This window comes from Triticum urartu, chromosome 3 (assembly GCF_003073215.2).
Source record: "Triticum urartu cultivar G1812 chromosome 3, Tu2.1, whole genome shotgun sequence".
Lineage (NCBI taxonomy): Eukaryota > Viridiplantae > Streptophyta > Magnoliopsida > Poales > Poaceae > Triticum > Triticum urartu.
In genome coordinates this window covers 715625388-715643624 of record NC_053024.1, presented here as the reverse complement: position 1 = coordinate 715643624, position 18237 = coordinate 715625388, and positions in this window count along the sequence as shown.

Below are 18237 nucleotides of genomic sequence, written 5' to 3'. Positions count from 1 at the left end.
CACATAAACCTCCTTATATCTTCCTCAAAACAGCCACCATACCTACCTATTATGGAATTTCCATGGCCATTCCGAGATATATTGCCATGCAACTTTCCACCATTCCGTTTATCATGACACATTCATCATTGTCATATTGCTTAGCATGATCATGTAGTTGACATAGTATTTGTGGCAAAGCCACCGTTCATAATTCTTTCATACATGTCACTCTTGGTTCATTGCATATCCCGGTACACCGCCGAAGGCATTCATATAGAGTCATCTTTTTTTCTAGCATCGAGTTGTAATCATTGAGTTGTAAATAAATAGAAGTGTGATGATCATAATTTTCTAGAGCATTGTCCCAAGTGAGGAAAAAAAGAGAAAGGCCATAAAAAGGAGAAGGCCCAAAAAAAGGGAGAAAGGCCAAAAAAAAGAGAAGTCCCAAAAAAATGAGAGAAAAAGAGAGAAGGGACAATGCTACTATCCTTTGCCACACTCGTGCTTCAAAGTAGCACCATAATCCTCATGATAGAGAGTCTCTTGTTTTGTCACTTTCATATACTAGTGGGAATTTTCATTATAGAACTTGGCTTGTATATTCCAACAATGGGCCTCCTCAAGTGCCCTAGGTCTTCATGAGCAAGCAAGTTAGATGCACGCCCACTTAGTTTCTTTTGTTGAGCTTTCATACATTTATAGCTCTAGTGCATCCGTTGCATGGCAATCCCTACTCCTTGCATTGACATCAATTGATGGGAATCTCCCTAGCCCATTGATTAGCCGTGTCGATGTGAGACTTTCTCCTTTTTGTCTTCTCCACATAACCCCCATCATCATATTCTATTCCACCCATAGTGCTATGTCCATGGCTCGTGCTCATGTATGAAACAATTGCTTGGCTTGTTTATGAGTTTGAGATTACTAAAGTATGAAACAATTGCTTGGCTTGTCATCGGGGTTGTGCATGATGAGAGCATTCTTGTGTGACGAAAATGGAGCATGACCAAACTATATGATTTTGTAGGGATGAACTTTCTTTGGCCATGTTATTTTGAGAATAAATGATTGCTTAGTTAGTATGCTTGAAGTATTATTATTTCTATGTAAATATTAAACTTTTGTCTTGAATCTTATGGATTTGAACATTTATGCCAAAATAAAGAATAATTACTTAGAGAAATATGTTAGGTAGCATTTCATATCAAAAATTCTGTTTTTATCACTTACCTACTCGAGGACGAGCAGGAATTAAGCTTGGGGATGCTGATACGTCTCCAACGTATCTATAATTTTTGATTGTTCCATGCCATTATATTATCAACTTTGGATGTTTATGGGATTTATTATACACTTTTATATTATTTTTGGGACTAACCTATTAACCCAGAGCCCAGTGCTAGTTTCTATTTTTTCCTTGTTTTAGAGTATCGCAGAAAAGGAAAACAAACGGAGTCCAATTGACCTGAAACTTCAAGAAACTTATTTTTGGAAGGAAAGCAACACGGGAGACTTGGAGTTCACGTAAGGGAAGCAACAAGGAAGCCATGAGGCAGGGGGCACGCCCACCCCCCCTGGGCGCGCCCTCCACCCTCGTGGGCCCCTCGTGGCTCCCCTGACGTACTTCTTCCGCCTATATATCTCCATATACCCTAAAACGATCGCGGAGCACAATAGATCGGGAGATCCACCGCCAGAAGCCTCCGTAGCCACCGAAAACCAATCTAGACCCGTTCCGGCACCCTGCCGGAGGGGGCAATCCCTCTCCGGTGGCCACCTTCATCATCCCGGTGCTCTCCATGACGAGGAGGGAGTAGTTCTCCCTCGGGGCTGAGGGTATGTACCAGTAGCTATGTGTTTGATCTCTCTCTCTCTCTCTCTCGTGTTCTTGAGGTGATACGATCTTGATGTTTTGCGAGCTTTGCTATTATAGTTGGATCTTATGATGTTTTCTCCCCCCTCTACTCTCTTGTAATGGATTGAGTTTTCCCTTTGAGGTTATCTTATCGGATTGAGTCTTTAAAGATTTGAGAACACTTGATGTATGTCTGGCCGTGCGTATCTGTGGTGACAATGGGATACCACGTGGTTCACATGATGTATGTATTGGTGATCAACTTGCGGGTTCCGCCCATGAACCTATGCATAGGGGTTGGCACACGTTTTCGTCGTGATTCTCCGGTAGAAACTTTGGAGCACTCTTTGAGGTTCTATGTGTTGGTTGAATAGATGAATCTGAGATTGTGTGATGCATATCGTATAATCATACCCACGGATACTTGAGGTGACATTGGAGTATCTAGGTGACATTACGGTTTTGGTTGATTTGTGTCTTAAGGTGTTATTTTAGTACGAACTCTAGGGCTGTTTGTGAAACTTATAGGAATAGCCCAATGGATTGATTGGAAAGAATAACTTTGAGGTGGTTTCGTACCCTACCATAATCTCTTCGTTTGTTTTCCGCTATTAGTGACTTTGGAGTGACTCTTTGTTGCATGTTGAGGGATAGTTATGTGATCCAATTATGTTATTATTATTGAGAGAACTTGCACTAGTGAAAGTATGAACCCTAGGCCTTGTCTCCTAGCATTGCAATACCGTTTGTGCTCACTTTTATCATTAGTTACCTTGCTGTTTTTATATTTTCAGATTACAAAAACCTTTATCTACCATCCATATACCACTTGTATCACCATCTCTTTGCCGAACTAGTGCACCTATAAAATTTACCATTGTAGTGGGTGTGTTGGGGACATAAGAGACTCTTTGTTATTTGGTTGCAGGGTTGTTTGAGAGAGACCATCTTCATCATATGCCTCCTAAAAACCTCTGCACTTGGAGGCCCAACAATGTCTACAAGAAGAAGGTTGTGTAGTAGACATCAAGATCTTTTCTGGCGCCGTTACTGGGGAGGTTAGATCTTAAAGGTATATCTTTAGATCTTGCAATCGAATCTTTTTGTTTCTTGTTTTATCACTAGTTTAGTTTATAAAAGAAAATTACAGAAAAAATGGAATTAAGTTTGCCTCATACGCTTCATCTTTTTAATATCTTTCGTGAGTATGATGGGAAGGAAAATTGTGCCAAAGTGTTAGAAGAAGAATGCATTAAAATGTTTGGCACTAAATATTTGAATGATGAGCATGATTGCAATTTCGTTAGTATGAATTCCTTGAATATCCATGATGCTAATGATATGCAAAGCCACAAGCTTGGGGAAGCTATGTTTGATGAAGATGATATTTTTTGTCCCCCAAGTTTTGATGAGAAAATTTATTATGATGAAATCATGCCTCCTTTTTATGATGATTATATTGATGAAAGTGGATTTGGAGAGGTCATGACTTTATTTTGTGATGAATCCACTATTTCGGAAGAGGTTCCAGTTGATTATGAGAATAAAGTTGTTATCTATGATGATTATTGTGATGACATGTATGCTATAAAGAACAATGATAACCATGAAACTTGTCATCTTTCTTTTAACTTTCAATTTGATTTTGCCTCACATGATAGTTATTTTGTTGAGTTTGCTCCCACTACTATTCCGAACGAGAAGAATTTTGCTTATGTGGAGAGTAATAAAATTTCAAGGCTTGTAGATCATGAAAAGAATGCTTTATGTGATAGTTATATTGTTGAATTCATTCATGATGCTACTGAAAATTATTATGAGGGGGGAATATATGCTTGTAGGAATTGCAATAATATCAAGTTTCCTCTCTATGTGCTTAAAATTTTGAAGTTATGCTTGCTTTACCTTCCTATGCAAGTTGATTCTTGTTCCCATAAATTGTTTGCTCAAAAAATCCCTATGCGTAGGAAGTGAGTTAGGCTTAAATTTGCTAGTAATATTCTTCATGATGCTCTCTTAATGTTTCAATTCTTATCTTTTATGTGAGCATCATTGAAATCATCATGCCTAGCTAGGGGCATTAAACGATAGTGCTTGTTGGGAGGCAACCCAATTTTATTTTTGTTCCTTTCTTTTTGCTCCTGTTTAGTAATAAATAATTCATCTATCCTCTGTTTAGATGTGGTTTTGTGCTTTTAATTAGTGTTTGTGCCAAGTAGAACCGTTGGGAAGACTTGGGTGAAGTCTTTATGATCATGCTGTAAAAAACAGAAACTTTAGCGCTCACGAGAATTGCTGCCATTTTTTACTGGAGAGCGCTATTTAGTTAATTCTTTTTGAAGATGATTAACAGAAAAATTACTCAGGTCCACCAATTTATTTGAGAATTTTATGAGTTCCATAAGTATACGTTTGATCCAGATTACTACAGACTGTTCTGTTTTTGACAGATTCTGTTTTCTATGTGTTGTTTGCTTATTTTGATGAATCTATTAGTAGTATCGGAGGGTATGCACCATAGAGAAGTTGGAATACAGTAGATATTACACTAATGTAAAATAGAGAATGAGTTCATTACAGTACCTTATGATGGTGATTTTCTTTCTTATACTAACGGAGCTTACGAGTTTTCTGTTAAGTTTTGTGTTGTGAAGTTTTCAAGTTTTGGGTAAAGATTTGATGGACTATGGAAAAAGGAGTGGCAAGAGCCTAAGCTTGGGGATGCCCAAGGCACCCCAAGGTAATATTCAAGTACAACCAAGAGCCTAAGCTTGGGGATGCCCCGAAAGGTATCCCCTCTTTCGTCTTCGTTCATCGGTAACTTTACTTGGAGCTATATTTTTATTCGCCACATGATATGTGTTTTGCTTGGAGCGTCATTTTATTTTCTTTTGTTTTGCTTGCTGTTTGAATAAAATACCAAGATCCGAATTATTAAATGTTAGAGAGTCTTCATATAGTTGCATAATTGTTCGACTACTCATTGATCCACTTATATCTTCTGGAGTAGTTTGTCATTTGCTCTCGTATTGGGGAATGCAATAATTTCAAAAAAATTCCTATGCACACGCAAGATCATGGTGATGCATAGCAACGAGAGGGGTGAGTGTTGTCCATGTACCCTCGTAGACCAAAAGCGGAAGCATTAGCACAACGGGGTTGATGTAGTCATACGTCTTCACGATCCGACCGATCAAGTACCGAATGCACGGCACCTCCGAGTTCAGCACACGTTCAGCCCGATGACGTCCCTCTAACTCCGATCCAGCCGACTGTTGAGGGAGAGTTTCGTCAGCACGACGGCATGGTGACGATGTTGATGTTCTACCGATGCAGGGCTTCGCCTAAGCACCGCTACAGTATTGTCGAGGTGGACTATGGTGGAGGGGGCACCGCACACGGCTAAGAGACGATCAACTTGATCAACTTGTGTGTCTAGAGGTGCCCCCCTGCCCCTGTATATAAAGGGGCAAGAGGGGAGGCGGCCGGCCTAGGAGGAGGGCGCGCCAAGGGGGGAGTCCTACTCCCACCGGGAGTAGGACTCCTCCTTTCCTTGTTGGAGTAGGAGTGAAGGAAAGAGGAGGAGAGGGAGAAGGAAAAGGGGGCTGCACCCCTTGTCCAATTCGGACCAGAGGGGGGCGCAGGCCTCCTTCCTTTTGGCCTATCTCCTCTATTCCTGTATGGCCCAATAAGGCCCATATACTCCCCGGCGAATGCCCGTAACTCTCCGGTACTCCGAAAAATACCTGAATCACTCGGAACCTTTCCGAAGTCCAAATATAGTCGTCCAATATATCGATCTTTACGTCTCAACCATTTCGAGACTCCTCGTCATGTCCCCGATCTCATCCGGGACTCCGAACGCATTCGGTACATCAAAACATATAAACTCATAATATAACTGTCATCGTAGCGTTAAGCGTGCGGACCCTACGAGTTCAAGAACTATGTAGACATGACCGAGACACGTCTCCGGTCAATAACCAATAGCGGAACCTGGATGCTCATATTGGCTCCTTCATATTCTACGAAGATCTTTATCGGTCAGACCGCATAACAACATACGTTGTTCCCATTGTCATCGGTATGTTACTTGCCCGAGATTCGATCGTCGGCATCTCAATACCTAGTTCAATCTCGTTACCGGCAAGTCTCTTTACTCATTCCGTAATACATCATCTCGCAACTAACTCATTAGTTGCAATGCTTGCAAGGCTTAGGTGATGTGCATTACCAAGAGGGCCCAGAGGTACCTCTCCGACAATCGGAGTGACAAATCCTAATCTCGAAATACGCCAACCCAACAAGTACCTTCGGAGATACCTGTAGAGCACCTTTATAATCACCCAGTTTCATTGTGACGTTTGGTAGCACACAAAGTGTTCCTCCAGTAAACGGGAGTTGCATAATCTCATAGTCATAGGAACATGTATAAGTCACGAAGAAAGCAATAGCAACAAACTAAACGATCAAGTGCTAAGCTAACGGAATGGGTCAAGTCAATCACATCATTCTCCTAATGATGTGATCCCGTTAATCAAATGACAACTCATGTCTATGGTTAGGAAACATAACCATGTTTGATCAACGAGCTAGTTAAGTAGAGGCATACTAGTGACACTCTGTTTGTCTATGTATTCACACATGTATTATGTTTCCGGTTAATACAATTCTAGCATGAATAATAAACATTTATCATGATATAAGGAAATAAATAATAACTTTATTATTGCCTCTAGGGCATATTTCCTTCAGTCTCCCACTTGCACTAGAGTCAATAATCTAGTTCACATCGCCATGTGATTTAATACCAATAGTTCACATCACCATGTGATTAACACCCATAGTTCACATCGACATGTGACCAACACCCAAAGGGTTTACTAGAGTCAATAATCTAGTTCGCATCGCTATGTGATTAACACCCAAAGAGTACTAAGGTGTGATCATGTTTTGCTTGTGAGAGAAGTTTAGTCAACGGGTCTGCCACATTCAGATCCGTACATATTTTGCAAATTTCTATGTCAACAATGCTCTGCACGGAGCTACTCTAGCTAATTGCTCCCACTTCCAATATGTATCCAGATTGAGACTTAGAGTCATCTGGATCAGTGTCAAAACTTGCATCGACGTAACCCTTTACGACGAACCTTTTGCCACCTCCATAATCAAGAAACATATCCTTATTCCACTAAGGATAATTTTGACCAATATCCAGTGATCTACTCCTAGGTCACTATTGTACTCCCTTTGCCAAACTTAGGGCAGGGTATACAATAGCTAGGTCTGGTACACAGCATGGCATACTTTATAGAACTTATGGCTGAGGCATAGGGAATGACTTTCATTCTCTCTCTATCTTCTGCCATGGTCGGATTTTGAGTCTTACTCAACTTCACACCTTGTAACACAGGCAAGAACTCCTTTTTGACTGTTCCATTTTGAACTACTTCAAAATCTTGTCAAGGTATGTACTCATTGAAAAACTTATCAAGCGTCTTGATCTATCTCTATAGATCTTGATGCTCAATATGTAAGTAGCTTCACCGAGGTCTTTCTTTGAAAAACTCCTTTCAAACATTCCTTTATGCTTTGCAGAATAATTCTATATTATCTCCGATCAACAATATGTCATTCACATATACTTATCAGAAATGTTGTAATGCTCCCACTCACTTTCTTGTAAATACAGGCTTCACCACAAGTCTGTATAAAACTATATGCTTTGATCAACTTATCAAAGTGTATATTACAACTCCGAGATGCTTGCACCAGTCCATACATGGATCGCTGGAGCTTGCATATTTTGTTAGTACCTTTAGGATTGACAAAACCTTCTGGTTGCATCATATACAACTCTTCCTTAATATACATTAAGGAATGCAGTTTTGTTTATCCACTTGCCAGATTTCATAAAATGCGGCAATTGCTAACATGATTCGAACAGACTTAAGCATAGATACGAGTGAGAAACTCTCATCGTAGTCAACACCTTGAACTTGTCGAAAACCTTTTTGCGATAATTCTAGCTTTGTAGATAATGAAACTGCTATCAGCGTCCGTCTTCCTCTTGAAGATCCATTTAATATCAATGGCTCGCCGATCAATGGGCAAGTCAATCAAAGTCCATACATTGTTCTCATGCATGGAACTCATCTCAGATTTCATGGCCTCAAGCCATTTCACAGAATCTGGGCTCATCATCGCTTCCTCATAGTTCGTAGGCTCGTCATGGTCAAGTAACATGACCTCTAGAACAGGATTACCGTACCACTCTGGTGCGGATATCACTCTGGTTTACCTACGAGGTTCGGTAGTAACTTCATTTGAAGTTACTTCATCTGAAGTTACATGATCATCATCATTAGCTTCCTCACTAATTGGTGTAGTAGTCACAGGAACAGATTTCTATGATGAACTACTTTCCATTAAGGGAGCAGGTACAGTTACCTCATCAAGTTCTACTTTCCTCCCACTCACTTCTTTCGAGAGAAACTCCTTCTCTAGAAAGGATCCATTCTCAGCAACGAATATCTTGCCTTCGGATCTGTGATAGAAGCTGTACCCAACATTTTCTTTTGGGTATCCTATGAAGACGCACTTCTCCGATTTGGGTTTGAGCTAATCAGGTTGAAACTTTTTCACATAAGCATTGCAACCTCAAATTTTAAGAAACGACAGCTTAGGTTTCTTGCCAAACCATAGTTCACACGGTGTCGTCTCAACGGATTTAGATGGTGCCCTATTTAACGTGAATGTAGCTGTCTCTAATGCATAACCCCAAAACGATAGCGGTAAATTAGTAAGAGACGTCATAGATCGCACCATATCTAATAAAGCACGGTTACGACGTTCGGACACACCATTACACTGTGGTGTTCCAGGTGGCGTCAGTAGTGAAACTATTTCACATTGTTTTAACTGAAGGCCAAACTCGTAACTCAAATATTTTACTTATGCGGTCATTTCGTAGAAACTTTTATTTGTGTTACGATGATTCTCCACTTCACTCTGAAATTCTTTGAAATTTTCAAATGTTTCAGACTTGTGTTTCCTCAAGTAGATATACCTATATCTGCTCAAATTATCTGTGAAGGTTAGAAAATAATGATACCCGCTGCGAACCTCATCACTCATCGGACTGCATACATCAGTACGTATTATTTCCGATAAGTAAGTTGCTCGCTCCATTGTTCCAGAGAACGGAGTCTTAGTCATCTTGCTCATAAGGCATGGTTCGCAAGCATCAATTGATTCATAATCAAGTGATTCCAAAAGCCCATCGGCATGGAGTTTCTTCACGCGCTTTACACCAATATGACCTAAACGGCAGTGCCACAAATAAGTTGCACTATCATTATTAACTTTGCATCTTTTGGCTTCAATATTATGAATATGTGTATCACTACGATCGAGATTCAATGAACCATTTTCATTGGGTGTATGACCATAGAAGGTTTTATTCATGTAAATAGAACAACAATTATTCTCTAAGTTAAGTGAATAACCGTTTTGCAATAAACATGATCAAATCATATTCATGCTCAACGCAAACACCAAATAACATTTATTTTAGGTTTAACACTAATCCTGAAAGTGTAGGGAGTGTGCGATGATGATCATATCAATCTTGGAACCATTTCCAATACACATCGTCACTTCACCCTTAACTAGTCTCTGTTCATTCTGCAACTCCCGTTTCGAGTTACTATTCTTAGCAATTGAACTAGTATCAAATACCGAGGGGTTGCTATCAACACTAGTAAAGTACACATCAATAACATGTATATCGAATATACCTTTGTTCACCTCGCCATCCTTCTTATCCGCCAAATACTTGGGGCAGTTCCGCTTCTAGTGACCAGTCCCTTTGCAGTAGAAGCACTCAGTCTCAGACTTAGGTCCAGACTTGGGCTTCTTCACTTGAGCAGCAACCTGCTTGTCGTTCTTCTTGAAGTTCCCTTTCTTCCCTTTGCCCTTTTTGAAACTAGTGGTCTTTGTCAACCATCAACACTTGATGCTTTTCTTGATTTCTACCTTCGTCGATTTCAGCATCACGAAGAGCTTGGGAATTACTTTTGTCATCCCTTGCATATTATAGTTCATCACTAAGTTCTAGTAACTCGGTGATAGTGACTAGAGAACTTTGTCAATTACTCTCTTATCTGGAAGATTAACTCCCACTTGATTCAAGCAATTGTAGTACTCAGACAATCTGAGCACATGCTCACTGGTTGAGCTATTCTCCTCCGTATTTTTAGCTATAGAACTTGTTGGAGACATCATATCTCCCAACTCGGGTATTTGCTTGAAATATTAACTTCAACTCCTGGAACATCTCATATGGTCCATGACATTCAAAATGTCTTTGAAGTCCCGATTCTAAGCCGTTTAAGCATGGTGCACTAAACTATCAAGTAGTCATCATATTGAGCTAGCCAAACATTCATAACATCTGCATCTGCTCCTGCAATAGGTTTGTTACCTAGCGGTGCATTAAGGACATAATTCTTCTGTGCAGCAATGAGGATAAACCTCAGATCATGGATCCAATCCGCATTGTTGCTACTAACATCTTTCAACTTAGTTTTCTCTAGGAACATATCAAAAATAAAAAAGGGGAGCTTAACGCGAGCTATTGATCTACAACATAGATATGCTACTACTACCAGGACTAAGTTCATGATAAATTAAAGTTCAATTTAATCATATTACTTATGAACTCCCACTTAGACATCCCTCTAATCATCTAAGTGATCACGTGATCCAAATCAACTAAACCATAACCGATCATCACGTGAAATGGAGTAGTTTTCAATGGTGAACATCACTATGTTGATCATATCTACTATATGATTCATGCTTGACCTTTCGGTCTCAGTGTTCCGAGGCCATATCTGCATATGCTAGGCTCGTCAAGTTTAACTTGAGTATTCTGCGTGTGCAAAACTGGCTTGCACCCGTTGTAGATGGACATAGAGCTTATCACACCCGATCATCACGTGGTGTCTGGGCACGACGAACTTTGGCAACGGTGCATACTCAGGGAGGACACTTTTATCTTGAAATATAGTGAGAGATCATCTTATAATGCTACCGTCAATCAAAGCAAAATAAGATGCATAAAAGATAAACATCACATGCAATCAATATAAGTGATATGATATGGCCATCATCATCTTATGCTTGTGATCTCCATCTCCGAAGCACTGTCATGATCACCATCGTCACCGGCGCGACACCTTGATATCCATCGTAGCATCGTTGTCGTCTCGCCAAACTTATGCTTCTACGACTATCGCTACCGCTTAGTGATAAAGTAAAGCATTACACGGCGATTGCATTGCATACAATAAAGCGACAACCATATGGCTCCTGCCAGTTGCCGATAACTCGGTTACAAAAACATGATCATCTCGTACAATAAAATTTAGCATCATGTCTTGACCATATCACATCGCAACATGCCCTGCAAAAACAAGTTAGACGTCCTCTACTTTGTTGTTGCAAGTTTTACGTGGCTGCTACTGGGCTTAGCAAGAACCGTTCTTACCTACGCATCAAAACCACAACGATAGTTTGTCAAGTTGGTGCTGTTTTAACCTTTGCAAGGACCGGGCGTAGCCACACTCGGTTCAACTAAAGTTGGAGAAACTAACACCTGCCAGCCACCTGTGTGCAAAGCATGTCGGCAGAACCAGTCTCGCGAAAGCATACGCGTAATGTCGGTCCGGGCCGCTTCATCCAACAATACCGCCGAACCAAAGTGTGACATGCTGGTAAGCATTATGACTTATATCGCCCACAACTCACTTGTGTTCTACTCGTGCATATTACATCCACGCATAAAACCTGGCTCGGATGCCACTGTTGGGGAACGCAGTAATTTCAAAAAATTTCCTATGCACACGCAGGATCATGGTGATGCATAGCAACGAGAGGGGAGAGTGTTGTCCACGTACCCTCGTAGACCGAAAGCGGAAGCGTTAGCACAACGCGGTTGATGTAGTCATACGTTTTCACGATCCGACCCATCAAGTACCGAACGCACGACACGTCCGAGTTCAGCACACGTTCAGCCCGATGACGTCCCTCTAACTCCGATCCAGCCGAGTGTTGAGGGAGAGTTTCGTCAGCACGACGGCGTGGTGACAATGTTGATGTTCTATCGACGCACGGCTTCGCCTAAGCACTGATACAGTATTATCGAGGTGGACTATGGTGAAGGGGGGCACCGCACACGGCTAAGAGACGATCAACTTGATCAACTTGTGTGTCTAGAGGTTCCCCCCTGCCCCTGTATATAAAGGAGCAAGGGGGGAGGCGGCCGGCCTAGGAGGAGGGCGTGCCAAGGGGGAGTCCTACTCCCACCAGGAGTAGGACTCCTCCTTTCCTTGTTGGAGTAGGAGTGAAGGAAAGAGGAGGAGAGGGAGAAGGAAAAGGGGGCTGCACTGCACCCCTTGACCAATTCGGACCAGAGGAGGGCGCAGGCCTCCTTCCTTTTGGCCTATCTCCTCTATTCCCATATGGCCCACTAAGGCCCATATACTCCCCGGCGAATTCCCGTAACTCTCCGGTACTCCGAAAAATACCCGAATCACTCGGAACCTTTCCGAAGTCCGAATATAGTTGTCCAATATATCGATCTTTACGTCTCGACCATTTCGAGACTCCTCATCATGTCCCCGATCTCATCTGGGACTCCAAACTCATTCGGTACATCAAAACATATAAACTCATAATATAATTGTCATCGTAGCATTAAGCGTGCGGACCCTACGGGTTCGAGAACTATGTAGACATGACCGAGACACGTCTCCAGTCAATAACCAATAGCGGAACCTGGATGCTCATATTGGCTCCTACATATTCTATGAAGATCTTTATCGGTCAGACCGCATAACAACATACGTTGTTCCCTTTGTCATCGGTATGTTACTTGCCCGAGATTCGATCGTCGGCATCTCAATACCTAGTTCAATCTCGTTACCGGCAAGTCTCTTTACTCATTCCGTAATACATCATCTCGCAACTAACTCATTAGTTGCAATGCTTGCAATGCTTAGGTGATGTGCATTACCGAGAGGGCTCAGAGGTACCTCTCCGACAATCGGAGTGACAAATCCTAATCTCGAAATACGCCAACCCAACAAGTACCTTCGGAGACACCTGTAGAGCACCTTTATAATCACCCAGTTACGTTCACTAGTGCAGAACCGGGCAATAGCACAGGTTCGTAAGGCCCTTTAGTGCCGGTTTGGTAAGCGGCGCTAAAATGTAGGCACTAAAGCCCCCCCCCCTTTAGTACCGGTTCAGCACGAACCGGTGCTAAAGGGCAACCATGTGGCACGAGCCAACTTCGGGGGAAGGGAGCCCTTTAGTACCGGTTGGTGACACCAACCGGTATTAAAATGTTTGGGGGGGTTTGGGTTTATGATTTCTTTTTCATTTAATTTTGTGTTTTCCATTTAATTCTTTTTCGTTTGCTGGTATTTTACGATACTACATATTGTACACATTATGCGTATATATAAATAGAATTTCTAGTAGAACGACCGATCATAATATATATATATATCATCGAATGTCTCACAACCACCATTAATTAATTCACACATATATACACACATGTATATATATACAATTTCTCCTAATTGGTGCCTTCGGAGCCAGTGGCATTAGCCTAGCTAATTGGTGCCTTCAGAGCACGATAAAAATTGGAAGTGGTTCATGGGGGCGGTAGCGGGTAATAGTATTCTCCTTTGGGATCTATGACCTGGTCGAGCAAAAATCCCGCTATTTTCTCTTGAATTGCTTCTATGCGGTCCTGTGCTAGGAGCTTGTCCCGCACCTCTTTGAACTGTCAAGAAGGAGATCAATATGCATGTGTATTAGTTGTGTGACTAGATATCGATAATGGTGTAAAAGTTGTGAATAGTGTTCTGACAATCGATATCGTACCCACTCCTGTCTTTGAGATTTGCTCCTTTCGGACGCCATCATGCGAATGTTCTCGCAAACGTAGTATGCACATAGATCATTCCCCGGCGCCTGCTTCAGGGCCTTTACGAGAATGGAATTTTGATCAGATAATAATTAATCAAGCATGAGTATTAAAGAGATGGCAGCTAGGTAGTACTACTTAATTACTTACCTTGGGTCGATACCATTTCAGACTTTGTTTCCATGGGCCTGGAGTGACCCTGATGAACTTTGCCCAAGCCCTACCCGCCGACAAAGAAAATGAATAAATGGGTTATTAAATAGTTGTTATCAGGAAATGACGAACTAATAAAATAGGCCGAGATATAGTTAATAATGCCATAGCGTCCACCTTTTTTCATTTCATAAATCTTCATCCTGCATAATACCACAGAAAAGAATATAGTGAGGATAATTACAGGTAATGATTGATCAAAATGATCAGCTAGCTTGAGACTTAAATTACAGAAAGAAATCACTTATAGACAATAGCAACTGACGATAGATTTGTCGAGTGCATCTTTATTTATTAGCTGAAAAAGTTCTGAATACTCAGCGGTCACAGCTTTCTTATGGTAGTAATGCTCCTCGTTGACATTCACCATGAGGGACTCTCAATTGGAAATCTTGGTAATGTCCATGTACCATTGATGCAATGCATACATTCTCGTTGGGAGCTTATTGACCTCCTCTGGCTCGACCAAAGGTTGTCCCCGGGCATATTTCCGTTTTATTTCCTCCTCTCTAGTCGGAGACATGGGCTCGATATCGAGGAGTTGTCCAACAGTGATCCCGATCGATTTAGCCTGCACAATATGCTCCTCGGTTATTACGACATCGCCCAGCCCGGGAACGTTAACGGTTTGCCCACAATAATATTGGGCGCGCCTACTCTCATGTGTTGTTGGCACAACAAGCGGGGGGATTGATTGCGCCGCCTGTTCTCCCAGCTGGGGAACGGTTTTACCGCTCCTTTTGCCAGCTGATTTGCTCGAGCTCGAGCTCGCCTCTTTCTGTAGACGTGCTCGATTTAACTTCTTGATGTGGCGCTCATAGTCTGAGTCAACATGCTTGGGAGCTGGTGGTCTAGCCATACGAATGAAGTGGTCAATCTTTTCCACAGGCACTTTCTCCCTTGGCGGCGGTGGCGGTTTCGGTGCAAAATGGGCTTCCACCTCGGCCTTCGATAAGGCTACGTTTTCCTCCTCGGACTTGTCGTAAGGCCTCTGCGGAAGAGGCGCGAGGCTTCTTGGACCATATTGAAATCGCTTGCCTCCGCCTGTACCTGCAGTACTACCTCAACTTGTACCGCTACGCACCATAGCTGAGGCGTCTCTCTTCCGTGATTGCTGAGGCGGGGAAGACGGCTGACGTGGCTGAGTTGGAGGAGGAGGAGTGGCCTGATGTTGTGCCGGACTTGGAGGAGGAGTTGCCTGAAGCTGTGCTGGACTTGGAGGAGCAGTGGCCTGACTCTTTGCCGGACTTGGAGGAGGAGTGGCCTGAAGCTGTGCCGGACTTGGAGGAGGAGTGGCCTGACGCGTTGGTGGACTTGGAGGAGCAGGAGTATGCTGACTCGGGGGCGGACTGCGACGAGGAGTCGGATGACGCGGTGTCGGTGGCCTTGGAAAGATGATGCAATCCTTTCTCCATAGGATGATACGATGGTTGGCCTCTCCTAGTGTGTGCTCATCGTCACCTCCGGTAATGTCAAGCTCTAGCCCCGAATATTGGTCCACCACCTCATCAACCAAGACACGAGCATAGCCTGCTGGAATTGGGTTGCAATGGAAGGTTGCCTCGGGGGGATTTGGAAAAGCAAGGGCGTCCGCCACCTTCATGGATATGTTCTTCATTTTGAAGTGTAGCTCGCAGTTAGTGTTCTCAATGATGTCATCCACTGGGTAGCTATCCAGCAATGCGTCGCCCGAGGCAGAACCCACGCTGCTTCTCGGCATGGAAGGGACGGTGCTATCCATTGGTGGATCATCCGCTAGCTGCTGAGACCCCCTTTGCTGGCTAAGTGAGTCGATCTGCTCCTGCTGCCGCTGGAATTTAATTGCCAAGTCCGCGTGCGCTGATTCTAGGCCTTAAAGGCATTCATAGTCTAGCTTCCTCTGCTCCTCCTCCATCTTCCTCTTCTTCTCCTCCGCAATCTTCTTTCTCGCACGGGTTCTGTAGTCGGCGTTCCAGTCCGAAAACCCCTCATACCACGGAATAGCGCCCATGCCTCGTGTTCTTCTCGGGTGTTCAGGATTTCCCAGGGCACGCGTAAGCTCGCCGTTCTCTCTATTGGTCTCGAACAACCCGGATCGAGCCTCTTCTATTGCAACAAGTAGCTTATCTTCGGCTCCGTCCAGACTTGCCTTCTTGGAAACTTTGCCTGTCTTCGGGTCCAACTCCCCCCATGCGCATAGAACCAAGTCCTGCACCTGGGGGGCCAGCTCAATGTTTCTGGAGTGACACCTGCATCCAGCATCTCTTTCTCATACTTATCCCACTTAGGCCATCCCACCGCATAGCCACCTAGCCCCAGCTTATGGAACTTATCCTTTTTTGCGGCATTGGCCTTGTTTATTCTCGACCGTTCCTTAGATAATTCCGAATCCTTGAATTTCACGAAATCGTCCCAATGAGCACTTTGCTTCTCTAGTACTCCCTCGAATACTGGAGTCTTCCTTCCTCCATTGACGTACTTGGCCCATTCACGAATCTTGTGGTTCTTGAATGCAACCGCCATCTTCCTAAGAGCATGGTCCTTGACTTTGTCCACATCTGCTTTTGTGAAATGATCTGGTAGGGTGAAATGTTCCATGAGCGTTTCCCAAAGCAAATGTTTTTGTCTGTCGTCGACAAAAGTAACTCCTGGACGTGGCTTTGATGGCTCTCTCCATTTTTGAAGGGAGATCGGGAGTAGGTCCTTCACAAGAACTTCGCACTGACGAACGAACTTGTCCGCAATCTTCTTAGGCGCGAATGGTTCGCCATTAGGTTTGATTGCCTCGATATTGTACTTTACGCCCTCCTTCAACTTTTTGTTCGGGCCTCGTTTCGTCCTGTTTCCTGAAGATTTGCTCGATCCGGATGGCTGAAAGAAGAAAGATCGATTCGTTAATATATCTTCAAGTCATTTAAAACATGTGATGATCACCACATGCCTGCTTATATAAATATATATACCTCGCCGGTCTTTGTTGTTTCAAGATCAACATTTTCTTCATCATATTCATAGTTCACGACTTCATCAATTCGGTCGTCGCGATCGAATATCATATCACCCTCCCCGGTGTTGTTTATATATTCGGAGCCGTCATAATCTTCTTCATTCTGATCATCATCTGGCCCGCGAGGATTGCGTATGATATTGAACAGGGCCTCTTCTCCCTCTCTGCCGGTATTGTCCGCCATAGGTTTTGTTTAACTAATCCAAAAGAAATATATTCAAATTACAATGCATGGATGCAATCAATTAATAAGGAAAAACTGAATCAATCATAGTACATAATAAGCATCATCGAATATAATCTCAAATACATCGTCTTGAATAATAGATATAATCTCGAATACATCATCTCGAATAATAGATATAATCTCGAATACATCGTCTCGAATAATAGATATAATCTCGAATACATCGTCTCGAATAATATATAATCTCGAATACATCGTCTCGAATATTATATATCGAGTACATCACTGGCTAGGTAGCTAATAAAGATCGAATACTACAGAAGAATCTAGGACACTAGCGGTTCCTTCGGCGCAGGCGGTGGACACCCAAAGAGAAGGAACCCTCACAGGATCATAGCTGAAGTGAGATCCCTGAAGAAACTGCCAGGTATTGGAGAACCTGTCGCCCTCTAACGCAACCATGTAGCGATGGACGTGCTCGTCCTCCTCCCTGACACGGTGACGTACCTTCTCCGGCAGGGCCGGCTCCCTCCGCACCGAAACTGGCCCACGCGAACGCCACCAAACGAGATCAGGGTCGACGACGGGACCCGGGGCCGGGTTCCTCATCAAGTGGCGCGCCCCTCCAGGCAGCACCTCCCAGTGCCAGCCCGGCGGAGCCCAGTCCTGGACATGGGTCAGCCGAACGTCGTCGCGGACGGGTCGACGGTGAGGATGCGGGCCGGGCATCGTCCAGAACAAATACTAGCTATATGCCCGCAAAAAGTAACATTTTTTTAATGATTGGATTTTGATAACTAAAATTTCTAACATTTCTATATAACTAACATTCCTATAACATTTCTAACAATGCTATATAACTAACATTTCTATAACATTTCTAATATTTCTATAACTAAAAAACCAGAAAAAAAATTATAACATTTCTATATATATAACTAACATTTGTATAACATTTCTAATATTTCTATAACTAAAAAACAGAAAAATTTCTAAATTTTTTGTAACTA